A 16,484-nucleotide genomic window follows, 5' to 3' on the forward strand; every position below is an offset into this window, starting at 1 on the left:
CTCCTCGTCGCTATCTCTCGAGGAGGGACATTCGGCGCCGCTCGAGCTCTCTTTGCAGCAGCCGAGACGCACACCTGAGCGCCCGTAAAACTTGACGTATCACATATTATCCTCCGCTAGCTTGAAGCGGATGATATGCCCATCCTCGAGGCTTCGGGCGTGGGCGAAGGCTTTCCAGCCCCGCCCGAGCAACATGGAACGACGCTTCGGGTATTCTGTGTCCACTTGCATAGCGACGTGGGAGCAACCATATGCCTGCAACCACAAGACAGGGGCTTGGTGGCCTCCATCGCACTAGCAAAAGGGTAAGGGAGATCCAAATGGCCCCGGGGGACGCCGTGCAGCTCCACGAGGAACTCCAGCGCCATCTCGTCCGAGTGCCCGCCAAGCACGGGAAATGACGGAGGTGCTGGAGTAGCACTCCGGCTCCCCCGGCCACGGCCTCCGCGGCGACCGTGCCCCCACGGACGCTCGTGCCGCCCTCTGCAGCTGCACCCCCTGAAGTTGTGGCATGATCCGAGTGGGATCCACTTGCCGCCTTGGGGGCCGATGGTGGCCTCCCTCGTCCCCTAGCCATGGTTAGGGGCGAGGGCCACCTGGAGCTAGGGGTGGTGCATGTTCCAGGAGCTGATGGATGAGCAAACCCCCCTCGCAAACTCACTAATTTATAGGGCGAGGCGCGGGGGGCGAGCTCCCCTCACTCCAGAAACCACCGCCCCTCTCTCCCAATCACCCATGATCACGGGAGAACAGGGAACCTCCCTGATGCACCAATGCATGCGGGGGCAGGCCCTGCCACCACTACGACCATTATGGCCACGAATGCCACTTGCCTGACCTTTACTGCGCACGCTTCACGCGTGGAAGTAACGCGTCCGGAGGTGGGGAGGCTACTGTGCGCGCACTTCCCCACCTCGCGCTTTTGATGCGTGACTGGGGGAAGGGCCGCCTGCAACGGCTCCAAAGCTACGGAGTCCCTTGCTGAGGAAGGTCATGCACTACTTTGGGCCTATCCCAGCAACACCCCGCACGCGTGCGTGGCCTGGGCCCAGGGGTTCCTGTCGGTGCACTAGAGACTGCGGTCCCGTGTGCCCCAGACATGTACACGGACATCGAAGATGCTCGTGATGGCAGTGTACCGGCAAGAGCAACGGATAGGCAGTCCAAGACACGTCGAGGCCACGCCCTTCCCTCACTGTGAGGGGCATGGAGCACAAGGGTTCCAGACGCAAGGCCCCGACAAGCCCTCCTTGCCGGGAAGGTTCCCAGGGCCCTGCAAGTCCGCTTCGCCGGGAAGACTACCCGAAGAATTGCAAGACCCCGGCAAGTTTCCCTTGCCGGGAAGGCTCGCACAGACTGGCGAGGCCCCCCGGCAAGCCCTCCTTGCCGGGAAAGTGTTCAAGGCTCCTAGCAAGCCCTCCTTAACGGGGAGGTCACCAAGTCACCCGATTGAGGCTCCAGGCCAACAAGCCCCTATTCGCTCGCTAGGTGTCCCCACCAGTTTGTACCACAATCCGACTGCTCCAGCACATCCCTCGTGTGCGATCACAAGGCCCAGGTGTCAATTCACCTGGCTACGTGTCGCAACCATCTTGCGGCAGGTCAGTGGTCACATAAGGCATTTACTGCCCCTAACACCACCGTCTAAGTAGGGCGGTGAACAATGTTGGCTGTGCATCCCGTGAGCACACTGTTGGTGACCACTTTGCCTATAAAAGGAGGCTCAAAGCTAATTCTTAGGGGTTGAACTTTTTGGGGATCAGAGACTCCCTAATCACCTACTATGTTACTGTGGCAAAACCACCATACAGTAAGCACACAATACAAACTAAGTAGGAGTAGGGTTTTACGTGTTAAGCGGCCCGAACCCGGTGTTGATCGCTAGTTCCGCTCTCGATGCCACACATCTCTCTCCCCGCCAAATGATCAAGGGACTCCTCGAGTTTCCCATAAGTGTTAGTTTTCCCTGACAGGCGGGAAGGGATCCCACAGTGGCCAATTTTAAAGGGGGACAGGGGAACATGCGCCCCTGCCCAAAGGTGGTGTTCGCATGCAAAGTACTTGCACGCGCTGCAGGGATGGGCCCGAGGATGACATTTGCCCTACTCGCGGGTAGCGGCAGCTTTGTTGCACCAGAAGGGAAACCTTTGGAAGAGGCCATTGGAATCCTCGTACGCTCCCACCTCCTTTGCACTAAAGGGGAAACTGCCTCGTCCTGTCATCTGATGCTTGGCCTCTCGCGAGGGCCTTCCCGGGCGACGTCGCACCAATTGATCTTGGGTTGGTGACGTGGGCCGTCCCTGGGGCGCAGGTAGGCAGGTCTAGGTACCCCCATTCCCAGAATGACGACAGTAGCCCCCAGGCCCAAGGCGTGCCTGGGTTGGCTTCATGGCGGAGCCTTGAGGGTGGCCCGAAGCATTGCGGGCCCTAAACACCTGCGGGCCGGTCCTTTAAAACGACGAGCCCCTCCTCTCCGCGCAACATCTCCTAACCTGCGTCTGCCGACCGTCTCCGTGCCCTATCCATTCCGCCGCCGGCTCTTCCTTCTGTCGATCCAGCCGCCGGTTCTTCCTCTGACCCACACGCGTCATGTCGTTGTTGCCTTGTTCTCTCCGTCATGCCTCAGAAAGGGGGGAAATGTGGAGGCTCATGGGGCCCGACCGTCCCGGCGGCGCCCTGACCCGTGCTGGAACGCTCGACGGTGGTGAACCTATAGGGGTTGAAGAAGGTTCAGCTGGTAGTTGCTGCCAACTCAATTAGTGGAGAGCACCCAAATCTGGCCGAGCTCATGGCCTCGGAGGGAGAGGGCGTCCCCCGCGGTTCCTCTCCATTTTCACGCCCTCATTTCCGTTGTACTACCACCATTCTCGAGCTTCATCAATGCAGTGCTTTCGGATTACCAAATCCATGCAGTCCACCTTGACCCCATTCTTTGGTCCTCTTCTGTGCCTTCGCATTCTTGTGCGAGGCTTTTGTTGGCTTTACTCCTTCCGGGAATTGATCTGCCATTTCTTCTCCCTTGAGTTGACCTCCTAGGTGCAGTGCTCCATGTGCGCGTCCTTGAGAACTGTCGATGCAACAGCCCCCGTGGTCCTATACGCTCAGCTCCTCCCTGAAGCGGAAGGGTTCCGGTGGCAGTGGTGTAGGTTAAGGCTGCCGAGGCCAGAGCTCTGTTCCAACCTCCGCAAACCCCCGCGACAACGAACCAGGATTGGAGCGCGAAGAGCTTAGTGACTCCCGGCTCGCGCCGGTCTTGATCCGGCTACGAAAGTTGAGGCGTGCGGGGGTGACGAAGGCGATGGTGGTGCGCTAGTTTATCTATCGATGAATTGCTCCCCTCCAGCGCCACTCCCGCCCCATGTGGGCCTACATAGGGCCCAACAACTCGATGAGGACCCAAGTCATCCCGTTTCCCCCCATGTCTTGCGTGAGCTGCTTCGCCGGCTGACTCGCGGTAATCGTGACGAGCTTCCCCCGAACGGCCTGCGTTGTACATCTTCAAGCCCCCGGGAGCTCTTGCTATGGAGATGCCTCTCTTTGATGAATGGGGACTCGTTCCTGAGGGGGAAAGGCGTTCCTCGGAGGCCGTGCCACCCGGGGTTCGGCCCCCCGAAGACCCTGGTTGTGCCGCCGCCCGTACTCCCGGCTCTAGCTTCGCGTCTAGCTGGGGTTGGTGGTGGTGATCGGTCAACGGTGGAAAGCACTACCCCACTTCTAAGCCTCGCTCGAGGGACGCCGAGTCCCCCCGCTGGGTCGCCCGTGCCGGCTGGAAGAGGAGGTTGCCCAAGGGCGGCCGCCCCCTGGCACGAGGGCCTTTGGCGAGGAAGAAGTGGATGGCCATTGACGACTAAGCACCTATGTTCCCCCTCGTCCTACCTTTATGCGCCTATCTTCTGAACCCTTGTTATTGTGGTTTTTCTTCGGTGGCCCGGGAGGCGGATTTGCGCCACCTACTCTGGAGATCGCCGAGCATCCCGTGGCCTCTTCTCTCGCACTCCACTGTGCTCGGTCTCCTGAGACTCATGCACGTGAACCCTCTGCGGTCTTGTTCGGTGGCGGCCTCCGGAACTTCAGCGAGATACCTATCTCCTAACCTGTGGCCCCTCCTGGGGCCATGCCACGCCTTCCCCTTGGACCCCTCCAGTATGGAGATGAGGGGCACCGTGGGGTGCTCAATGCCGATGAAACGGCCATAGGGAGCCACAACCCCCGGGCATGGACTCGGGCCGGGTGATTCCTTGCGCGCTTGTCGTGCTCGCTGTACGGGAGGCGAGAACCCCTCCTGGCTTCTGGAGCCTGTCTCGGGTTCTCCTGCCGCACCATGGGGCTTGCTCCGCACCGCTGCGGACGCGCTTCAACATCGAGGGTCGGGCTTGCCAGTCATCAAGCCCGCCGGGAAGGTGAGCGCCAGTACCTTGCGTCGGGGTGGCGCCAGCTTGAAGTCGCCGTGAACCTCGGCCGCTTGCAGTGGGAGGGCGATCGCGCAGAGACAAAGGCATTCCTCGTTATAGCGGTCGAAGCCCGCGAGCGCGCTCTCGCTGAGGCTCATGAGGCTGATTGTCGGCGCAGAGCCTCGGAAGACCGCCACAAGGAGCTTTGCACCCTCATCGTCCGTCTTGAAGGGAAATCTCCGTCGAGGGCCTCCCTGGGGGCCTGCCAACAGAGTCCTTCCACGCCGGTCCTCGGGCATCCGCCGACTTGCTTGCGCTTGTAGAGGTGGAGCGGTGCCTGGAGGAGGAGCGTCTAGAGACAAGGGAGTGCCAGTTGTCGCTTGCCGACGAATCCCTTGCCTCTCGTGAAGAGAAGCTTCGGGAGGAGATAGACAAGGGGGTGGAGGAGGCTCGACGTCCCCTTCTTCTCGATTACCTTTCGAAGTTGAGGCTCCAGGAGTCCCACTTCCTCAAGCGCCATGGCTGCCTGCAAGATTAGGTCATTGCCATCCAGAGAAGGCTGGATCAGGAAGTGGAAAGCCGATAGGCGACACTGGACGCGCAGGCCACTGCCGATTGTAAACTGTCTAATATCTGCAAACAAGTGAAAGGTGCGGCTTCCCTGGTTGGAGAGGCTTCCGAAGAGATAGCCAACGCTCGAAGCCTTCAACCTGAGCACTGCAGGATGTTTCGGTCAATCGAACGGAAGGCTTCCCGCGCTCTGAGCGACATCTGTGGAAAAGGCGTCTCTGGTCCCTTGATTCCCGACGACTCCAGGTGCTTGGTCTTTTTCTACCGCGTTGTGGAGAAATCTCGAGGCGGGCGCCGAGAAGGCCCTTGTGCTTGCGGAGAAGATTCGCGACCTTTTGGGTCAGGCCGATTCGGACGTCTTCAACCACCACCTTTGCCTCGACCCCGACTTTGACTTTGCTTCGGGGCTGGATCTGGTGCCAGAGACGATCCGAGCCCTGGCCGAATGAGTCGAGAGGTTCATGTGGAAGACCTATTGACAAGGCTTGGTCTAGAGGGCCGTGACGTCGGCTCCGATGACGACGTGTCCTTATGATTTAGAGCTCGTCCTCCTAATAGGTCCATGTGTTAAGTTTAACAACAGCTAGGTCGTTTCTGGTGGATACCTTTTAACGTTTTCCCTGATGACGAGGAATGTGCGACGCTTCCAGACTGGCCACAACTATTGCCAGCCTGTGATGTCGCCATGCTGATGATTTGTCCTGCGAGCGTGGGCTCGTTCGTGGTGTATCCTTCCTGCTTTTGGGGCGGTTTGAGGACCCTTTCGGCACTCTATGTCTATAGGTCCCAGGCCCACGCATTTCCCTGTTGTCATATGGTGCAACCTGTCGTGGTTTTGTCACGGCAGATGTCCTCGTGAAAGGACTTAGTACTGGAGCCATCGCACTTTGGTGGCGTCTCAAAGGGGTTGAACGGGAGAGAGACGGCGATTTACCCAGGTTCGGCCCCTCGTGAGGAGGTAAAGGCCTACGTCCTGCTTTGAGTTGTATTTATGGAGTTTCGATTACAAGGAGGGCGTCACTCGCCAGACCTAGCACTCGATGATTTCTTACCTGCCGTCTTCTTCCCTGGGACTCGCCTTTATATACAGGTCGAATCCCTAGGGTTTACAAGGTGCTTTCCTTTCTACAAACCATGACTTTTACGAACTCTAAGTCGCCATCTTCCAAAGCTTGGAGACCTTCCAGAAGTTATAAACCGCCATACAACCTTCGGTCTTGTCAGGCCAAGGCCCGAACCACGCTTAGATGAATTGCCTGATTTGGTGACCGGGCCCAACTAGGGCGGGTTATCAACAGGTAATATCCCCAACATTAGGCCGCAGATTGACTTGAATTCTCTTCACGCCAATATTCTTGCTGAGTTAAAGGCGATTCATGTTTCATCCTCCTCCATATGTTATGAACTTAACCCGCCATCCGTCGCGGAAAAACTTAAATCGCCAAACCATTTCTCGTTGGTATCTTCTTATCCCTTGAATTCCGGAAAAGACAATGACGTAATCCGAACGGATCCTTTGGTATCGGTATCCCAAAATTTTCGGAGCTCCATTATGGCGAATCTTTTATCCTTTGGCGGTTCCCGCTCACGACGCCTCGATTCCAGCGCCTCCCCTGTTAAATAGGTTGGGGGGATAGGTCTAGCGCATTCCACCCACCAGTCTTGTCAACCTTCTCCCCATTATCACAGCGAAAACCCTTATTGCCTTCCGAGAGCTCCACCACCAACCGTTGTTCTTGCTGTCGCCCGAAAGCTTTGGTGCCACCCACAGATCTTATCGCCGTCAAGCACTTCACCGCGGCCGAGCTGCTAGCCGCCATCGACCATCTCATCATCGTCGACCACCTCGCTGCTGCCAGGCACTTCATCGCCAACGAAGATTTCCGCGCCCGACCGAGGTTTTTCGGGCCCCTCCAGAAACCTTCGTCGTCGTCGACCATCTCCGGCCGAACCCACCAGCTTAGTCACCGTTTACTCAAGAGCAGGTCTCCATTCTTTTTCGAAGTTCATCACTGCCATGTTCTTGATGCTTTCCCAAATAGTTGTTATTTGTCCTTGATTAGTTGATATCGATGACGACGAGAAAACCAATGTCTCTAATGCCTTTATTTGACCGCCCTCGATTTGCACGCTTAGAGTAATATTTCACCAAACCAACAGCGTTATCCCATCTTGGTTGTAGGTTGCCATATCCGGTCATTTTCCGCATTTATTTTTAGCTGTCCAGTAGATCCATAATCTACCGCTAATTATGTGAATGTTGTTTGTAGTCTTCACACTTCACCATTTTTGGATAAATGCCTCTGACGCCTTAAGACACAATTCTTGTAAGTAGCCAAACTTCGTAAATCGCTATAGCAACTTGACTCGGGCCTTTATTTGGCGGGTCAAGATTTCTCCTCAACCCGCGGACGAATTACTTGGCGGATCAAATGAAATTGTTTCACCTCTTACAGTAGTTGTTCAGGCGTGTCAATTCACTCGTACTTTATTCCTCTGTAGCATGGGCACCGTCTTCAAAAGTGACTGGCTCCCTACCAAGGTCAATGATGCCATACTAGAGGATTATGTGAAAACGGGAAATTTGGACCCTCAGGATGTTATCGGTTGGTGTACCGGGTTCGGAGAGGAAATCCCCAATCCCAAAGAAGGGGAGATAGTTGTTTTCGTCGAACACCTTGAGCGGGGTTTTAAGCCGCCTGGATCGAAGTTCCTTAGAGACGCCATGGCTTTCATGAACGTCCGCCTCCAGGATCTAGGGCCCAATTCGATAAGCAACCTATGCCAGTTCCAAGTGTTTTGTGAGGCTTACCTGCGGATGGAACCCTCAGTTCCCTTATTCTGGTATTTCTTCCACTTTAATCGCCAAACGGAATTTCACAACGGCCCCAGCCTAGAGCTCGGCGGTGTAAATGTTCAGCGCCGTAGGGATAGCCCATTTCCATCACTCGCCATGCCAAGCCACCCCAAAGGCTGGGGCGAGTCTTGGTTCTATTGTCAAGATACCTTGCATGTAGGCGAAAACAAGCTTCTGGGTTATAGGGAAGATCGTGTTCCAACGAATTTCAAGCTCCCGGACAAGCTCACCGAAGAGGAGGAATCAGATTTTATCCCGGTATTGTCCGAGTTAAGATCTTTGACAAACAACGGCCTTACTGGGGTTGACTTGATCCGCTGCTGGGTCGTATGGCGCATCCTCCCATTAAGTCGTCGGGACGGGTTAATGTGCAAATTTGACGGCACCCTAGATCATCCTCAATGTTACTTCCGCACGGCTTTAACGGAAAATGATATTGTCACCATCATCAAGAAGCTGACCGGCGAGCCGGTGGGAAAATGCGGCCAAATAGGCCTTAAACCCTTCTGCAAGATTAATCCGGCACCCAAGGTAAGCAACTTTAACCCGCCTTTTGTGTTTACTCATGTTCCATTCGAATTATGGCCTTTTATAACCTATGCCATTTCAGAAGGGTGATAAATTTTGGTCCAAGAAGCCCAAAAAGCCAGCCATGAAGCAAGCTAGGCCGCCCCCAAAGAAGAAAATCAAGGGCAAGGGCAAAGCTGCTGTGGTCGAACCATCCGAGGCTGATGAATCTCAAGTCGGCAACGCACCTTCGGAGGTAAAAACCTATCTTCTCTTCACTCGCCATCCATTACTGTTAACTTTGTATTTATATCTCTGCCTCTCTTGAATAGAATGAAGACAACGAAAGCCAGGAGGATTCCGTAGAGGTAATTTATGTTTCCTCCGATTCATCTCCTTCTCCACCTAAGCCGGCCAGGCGAATTTGTGGGAAAGTTCCCTTCTCACATCCAAATGTTTGTTTGGACCCAAATTTTCTTCTGAAGAAATCACAATACACTTCAAATCGGAAGACCCGAAGAAATTCCGATGATCTGGTTTCCGTCTTATCAACAAAGAACAAGAAAAGGTCAAATGAGGTAGCCATGAACAACACTTATTCATGTTTCTTTGGATTGCATTTGTAACCCGCCTTATATCTTTGACGTACAACTCTTGCAGAATTCTCCTCCTACATCTAGCGACTCAGTAATGTCGACACTTCCGCCAATGATCCGTGTCCCTGGGTAAGCCCTTTGATAATTTTACTTTGAATCTGATGGTGATAAATTTTCAGTCCTTAAACGCGCCTCTTCCCTCTTTCAGGGCACAGGAGAAGAAGAGGAAAACCAGCGGGTCAACTCCTATCATAATCTCAGAGCCCATCAAAGAGCCGGCGCCGATCCAAGATAACCCGGACTAAGACAAACCTGAGGATCAAGTGGATCTTCCTAGCTCGCCCAAAGAAACAATGGATGCCCCCAAGCCGCCAAGTCCATTGACAACAGCAGAAGACACGGACGTTGTAATTATCACTGGTACCAGCTTCTCTAAACCGGCCACAGCGGTTTTATCAAAGCATGTGCCATCGTCATCTCAAACCGTTCCTGAGTCTGGACTCTCCAAGGCTAAGCTCTCTGAATATGGACATTTGGAATTCAAAGAACTTTGCTCTGGTTTTGCAAGTCGCCTGGAGGCGAGTTATGAGATCGAGAAAAGCCTGCTTCGGATGCTAAAAAATAAACATGAGGTAAGTTTTGTTGTATACTATATTATCCCCATTAACCCCCAAGGGCTGGGTCATAAGTAAAAAGATGAGCCGGGTCTTGATGACTTTAAAAAACATTGGACCAGTAACCCCCAAGGGCCGGGTCATCAGTAAAAAGATGAGCCGGGTCTTGATGACTTTAAAAAACTTTCGACCACTAACCCCCAAGGGTCGGGTCATCAGTAAAAAGATGAGCCGGGTCTTGATGACTTTAAAAAAAAAACTTTCAACCAGTAACCCCAAGGGAGGGGTCATGAGTAAAAAGATGAGCCGGGTCTTGGTGACTAGAAAAAACTTTCGACCAGTAACCCCCAAGGGCTGGGTCATCAGTAAAAAGATGAGCCGTGTCTTGATGCCCCCAAGTGTCAGGGATATTGCTTGCAATAGTTCTGAGACTTGCCCCTTATCATGTGCTTCAACAGGAATCTCTTATCCAGACTGAATCAACACTTGGCGACTTGAATAAAAGCTTATCTGATCAGCAGGATGCCCGAGCCAAATCGGAGGAGAAGCATCAACTGGTCTTAGCTGAGATGGAAAAACTAAAAGCCGATTTAAAAAAGGCTCAAGCTGACCAAGATGTTCAAGAAAGCGAGCAGAGAAAGCTGAAGCCAAGCTAGCTACTGTGCAACAAGAGCTGTCCGGTTTGAAACGTCATATCTCAAACATGGCGCAAGCCGTCTTTGGTAAAATACTTAAACCTTTGAGCTTTTTAAACAAATAAATCTTATCTTGAGTCGCTGATTCTAATTACCCCTTGTACAGGTCCGAGAGCCGCCAACCTTCAGGATGATTGCGTGCTAACGCTGAAGGCGATTTACATGCTGACAGAGCAGCTATATACCGGCAGTGTACTGAGTGTGAAAGCAGTGATGGGCGCCAAGGATCCTATAACCTCCATAAAGAAGATGCTTGGCTGCCTATCCACGCTTCCTCCCCAGATTGGCGAGTTGACTCGGTCAGCCGCCCGGAAGGGAGTGCTGACTACATTAAGTCGCTGCTTAGCATATGCTCCAGAGATCAGCCCAGAAGAAGTAGCGGCGGGCTTTCCTCAACTCAAGGATGACGAGTCAGAATTCGCCGAAGAGGACTACCAGCATGTCATCAAGGACTCCCGTCTGGCTGCGACTCAACTTGCTGAAAGTCTGGACTTATCAAAGTATCAGGCTGCTTATGATAGTAAGAACAAGAAGGTCAACCCACCAACCTTTGTGACGACCAGCTTAACTCCACGGCGACCCAAGAACCCTTTTGACTTGGACGCAGATCTTTTATCAATCCTGACCGATGAAGATGACTTTGCCGCTCTGGCCAAGTGTAACTGGGTACTGGGCGACATGCAGATTGAGGTTGGCCAAAGCTCGCGGCAAACTGATCCAACAGCGTTGGCAGAATAAATTTCATTGAATTGGCCATAAGACCCATGTAATTGGTCTGCTTTAGGAATCGGTACTGCTTTTGTGATACCTTCAAAAAGAATCCTTATGTCGCCCTTAAGGCGATTTGAAATACTTGATCCGCCGTTTGAAGCTTCTTTATGATGCTTAATCCGCCATGCATAAAGTGATTTTGATCATCAACCTGTTCTAAGTTCGAAAAACATATGTGAAATCATCTTAATGAATAATAAGTGATAACAAATTGCAACCGTCCCAAAATATTTCAAGATGAATCAGAAAAAATTCTGGAAAACCTTGTAGTAGTGCCAAGAAGGTAAATAAAAATAGCAATTTCGTCGGCTCATATGGTCGCGACAGGATGCGGTGAGTCAAAAAGCTCAACCGCCACCCAAGATAATGATTTCATCGGCTCATAAGGTCGCGACAGGATGGGGCGAGTCAAAAAGCTCAAGCGCCACCCAAGATAATGATTTCGTCGGCTCATAAGGTCGCGACAGGATGGGGCCAGTCAGAAAGCTCAAGCGCCACCCTAGATAATGATTTCGTCGGCTCATAAGGTCGCGACAGGATGGGGTGAGTCAGAAAGCTCAAGCGCCACCCTAGATAATGATTTTGTCGGCTCATAAGGTCGAGACAGCATGGGGCGAGTCAGAAAGCTCAAGCGCAACCCTAGATAATGACTTCGTCGGCTCATAAGGTCGCGAAAGGATGGGGCGAGTCAGAAAGCTCAAGCGCCACCCTAGATAATGATTTCGTCGGCTCATAAGGTCGCGACAGGATTGGGGGAGTCAGAAAGCTCAAGCGCCACCGTAGATAATGATTTCGTCGGCTCATAAGGTCGCGACAAGATGGGGCGAGTCAGAAAGCTCAAGCGCCACCCTAGATAATGATTTCGTCGACTCATAAGGTCGCGACAGGATGGGGCGAGTCAGAAAGCTCAAGCGCCACCCTAGATAATGATTTCGTCGGCTCATAAGGTCGCGACAGGATGGGGCGAGTCAGAAAGCTCAAGCGCCACCCTAGATGATGATTTCGTCCGCTCATAAAGTCGCGACAGGATGGGGCGAGTCAGAAAGCTCAAGCGCCACCCTAGATACTGATTTCGTCGGCTCATAAGGTCGCGACAACATGGGGCGAGTCAGAAAGCTCAAGCGCCACCCTAGATGATGATTTCGTCGGCTCATAAGGTCGAGACAGCATGGGGTGAGTCAGAAAGCTCAAGCGCAACCCTAGATAATGACTTCGTCGGCTCATAAGGTCGCGACAGGATGGGGCGAGTCAGAAAGCTCAAGCGCCACCCTAGATGATGATTTTGTCGGCTCATAAGGTCGCGACAGGATTGGGCGAGTCGGAAAGCTCAAGCGCCACCGTAGATAATGATTTCGTCGGCTCATAAGGTCGCGACAGGATGGGGCGAGTCTGAAAGCTCAAGCGCCACCCTAGATAATGATTTTGTCGACTCATAAGGTCGCGACAGGATGGGGCGAGTCAGAAAGCTCAAGCGCCACCCTAGATACTGATTTCGTCGGCTCATAAGGTCGCGACAACATGGGGCGAGTCAGAAAGCTCAAGCGCCACCCTAGATGATGATTTCGTCGGCTCATAAAGTCGCGACGTGATGGGGCGAGTCAGAAAGCTCAAGCGCCACCCTAGATGATGATTTTATCGGCTCATAAGGTTGCGACAGGATGGGGCAGGTCAGAAAGCTCAAGCACCACCCTAGATGATGATTTCGTCGGCTCATATGGTCGCGACAAGATGACAAAATTAATCTGAATGAGGAAGCGCCCAAGTCCGGAAGCGTTTTTATTTTATTGCTTCATAATAAAAACCGAAAAACTTACAAAATGCAGAGCTTAAAAGCTCAAGTGTCATAAGGCCGCAAGTGGGCAATATTCCAGGGGCGAGTTGACTCAGCCTCCGTGGTTGGCCGGTTAGGCCGGAGATCCACCAGATAGTACGAGCCATTGCGAAGATTTTTGCTAACGACGAACGGTCCTTCCCATGGCGGTGACCACTTATGCATGGCAGCACGATCTTGTATCAACTGAAGCACTAAGTCGCCTTCCTGAAAGATTCGGCTCTTAACCCGGCGGTTGTGATAACACCGTAGATCCTGCTGATAGATGGCTGAACGGGCCGCAGCCAAGTCACGTGCCTCCCCTAAAGCGTCCAAGGAGTCTTGACGCGTCAGTTCGTTGTCTTGCTCCACATATGCGGTGACTCTAGGCGAGTCATGCCTTATGTCAGTAGGAAGAACAACCTCTGCTCCGTAGACCAAAAAGAAAGGGGTAAAACCCGTGGACCGGTTCGGGGTGGTCCGGATGCTCCATAGTACTGAAGGGAATTCTTGGACCCAACATCCCGGGGTTTTCTCCAAGGGAACCATGAGTCGGGGCTTGATTCCTCGTAAAACCTCCCAATTCGCCCGTTCCCCCTGCCCATTAGATTGTGGGTGAGCAACTGCAGAAACATCAAGGCGGATATGCTCTCGACGGCAAAACTCCTTCATCGCCCCTTGGGACAGGTTAGTGCCATTATCAGTAATGATACTCTGTGGATATCCAAATCGGAAGATCAACTTCTTCAAGAACTTGACTGCTGTTTCCGCATCGCAAGTTCTAATAGGTTCTGCCTCAACCCACTTGGTGAACTTATCAACCGCCACCAGGAAATGGGTTTTCTTGTTGGATGACATTTTGAAGGGGCCGACCATGTCTAACCCCCAGACCGCGAAAGGCCAAGTGATGGGAATCATTCTTAGTTCTTGAGCCGGCACATGAACCTGTCGTCCATAACGCTGGCATCCCTCGCACCGACGAACTATCTCTTCTGCATCTGCATGAGCCGTCAACCAAAAGAAACCATGACGGAATGCCTTTGACACCAAAGAGCGTGACCCGGCGTGATGCCCACAGTCCCCGGAATGAATGTTATTTAGGATTATGCATCCTTCTTCGGAGGAAACACATCGTTGAAAAACTCCACAGGCGCTCCGCTTATATAATTCGCCATTGATGATCACCATGGATTTGCTCCGCCAAACGATTTGACGGGCCGAAACTTCATTTGTTGGTAACTCGCCCCGTGCGAGATAAGCCAGATAGGGAAGAACCCAATCCGGCGTGACGTGGAGAGCCGCCACGAACTGATACTCAGGATCCGGTATTGCCAACTCCTGCTCCGATGGTAAACTCACTGATGGATTGTGCAAAATATCCAGAAAAACATTGGGGGGAACCGGCTTTTGCTGGGAACCAAGACGTGAAAGGGCGTCAGCTGCCTTGTTGAGGCGCCGATCAATGTGGTCAACCTGATAGCCATGAAAATGACCGGCCACGTCAGACACAGCTCTGCTGTAAGCCGCCATCACGGGGTGTCGAGAATCCCAGGTACCTGAAACTTGTTGCGCCACCAGATCAGAGTTGCCAAAACATCTGACTCGCGTCAGGTTCATCTCCTTGGCGAGTCGCAAGCCGTGAAGCAAAGCTTCGTATTCCGCAGCATTGTTAGTGCACGAAAACATGAGTCGGAGGACATAACAGAATTTATCTCCTTGAGGGGATACCACTACCACACCAGCCCCCGAGCCTTCCAGCTGTCTTGGTCCATCAAAATAAATAGTCCAGTATGTAATGTCAGGCCTGTCCTCCGGGGCCTGCAACTCCGTCCATTCATTGACAAAGTCAACTAAGGCTTGAGACTTGATGGCTGTGCGAGGGGTGTATCGTACCTGATGCGGCCGAAGTTCAATCGCCAACTTGGCAATCCGCCCTATTGCCTCCCGATTCTGGATGATGTCCCCGAGGGGGGCGGAACTAACCACTGTGATAGGATGTTCTTGGAAATAATGCTTAAGTTTCCGACTCGCCATAAACACCCCATACACTAACTTCTGCCAATGTGGGTACCGTTGCTTGGAAAGGGTTAGCACTTCGCTGATAAAATACACCGGGCGTTGCACTGGGTACTCCTTCCCTTCCTCCTTTCTTTCAACGACCACTGCCACACTTACTGCTTTGGAGTTTGCCACAATATACAGAAGCATGGGTTCTTTCTCAGTTGGGGCGGCCAAGACCGGTGGGTTGACCAGTTACCGTTTCAAGGCTTCGAACGCCTCGTCTGCTTCATTTGTCCAAACAAAATGGTCAGATTTCTTTGGTAATTAATAAAGGGGAATGACCTTTTGTCTCAGGCGGCTTACGAAGCGACTTAGAGCCGCAATGCGACCCGCCATTCGTTGAACTTGATTAACATTTGCCGATTTTCCAAGGGATGTAACTGCTTCGATTTTTTCCGGGTTAGCTTCAATGCCACGCTCAGACACCAGGAAGCCAACAATTTCCCTGCAGGAACACCAAAAACACACTTGGTGGGATTCAGCTTCATCTGATACACCCACAGATTATCGAAAGTTTCCTTGAGATCCTCCAGTAGCGTCTCCCCCTGGCGGGTTTTGATCACAATATCATCGACGTAGGCGTGGGCGTTGCGCCCGATTTGGCTGCGGAGGCAATTCTGGATGCAGCGCTGATAAGTCACCCCCGCACTCTTGAGCCCAAACGGCATGGACACATAGCAAAAAGCCCCAAAGGGGGTTATAAAAGCTGTTTTCTCTTGATCCTCCACAGCCATCTTGATCTGGTGATATCTAGAGTAGGCGTCCAAAAAGCACAATCGTTCGCATCCCGCCACCGAGTGAATGATCTGGTTGATGCAGGGAAGAGCGAAAGGGTCTTTCGGACAAGATCTGTTGAGGTCCGTGTAATCAATGCACATACGGAAGGTACCATTCTTCTTGAGTAGCAAAACCGGGTTAGCCACCCATTTGGGGTGGAAAACTTCCACGATGCATCCGGCGGCTAAGAGACGGGCAACCTCTTCCTCGATTGCCTTGCGTCGCTCCTCGTTAAACCTGCGAAGATACTGCTGGATAGGTTTTGCCTTTGGGTCAACATTAAGATGGTGCTCAGCGAATTCTCTCGGCACACTAGGCATGTCAGAAGGTTTCCATGCGAAGATCTCCCAGTTCTCACGGATGAATTTGATGAGCGCGCTTTCCTATTTGGGATCCAGACCCGTCCCAATGGTGAACTGTTTGGATGAATCCCCGGGAACGAACTCGACTGTTTTAGTGTCATGCGTTGGTTTGAACTTGAGGGGCGACTCGGCATCTGTTGTTGGCTTCTTTAGGGGTGACATGTCCGCCGGGTCAACATTGGCCCGATGGTGTTTGACCTCTTCTGCAGCGCAGGCGATTTCTGCGTAAGCCGCGTCCCCTTCTTCACATTCCTTTGCCATCATTCTATCACCATGTACCGTGATGGGTCCCTTAGGACCAGGCATCTTGAGCTCAAGGTAAACATAGCATGGGCGAGCCATGAAACGGGCATAAGGCGGCCGCCCAAATAGCGCATGATAGGGGCTTTTCAATTTGACCACCTCAAACATCAGCGACTCGGACCTATAGTTATGTGCCGTTCCAAATGCCACTTTGAGTCTGACTCGGCCTA

Source organism: Hordeum vulgare, chromosome 4H (assembly GCF_904849725.1).
Source record: "Hordeum vulgare subsp. vulgare chromosome 4H, MorexV3_pseudomolecules_assembly, whole genome shotgun sequence".
Lineage (NCBI taxonomy): Eukaryota > Viridiplantae > Streptophyta > Magnoliopsida > Poales > Poaceae > Hordeum > Hordeum vulgare.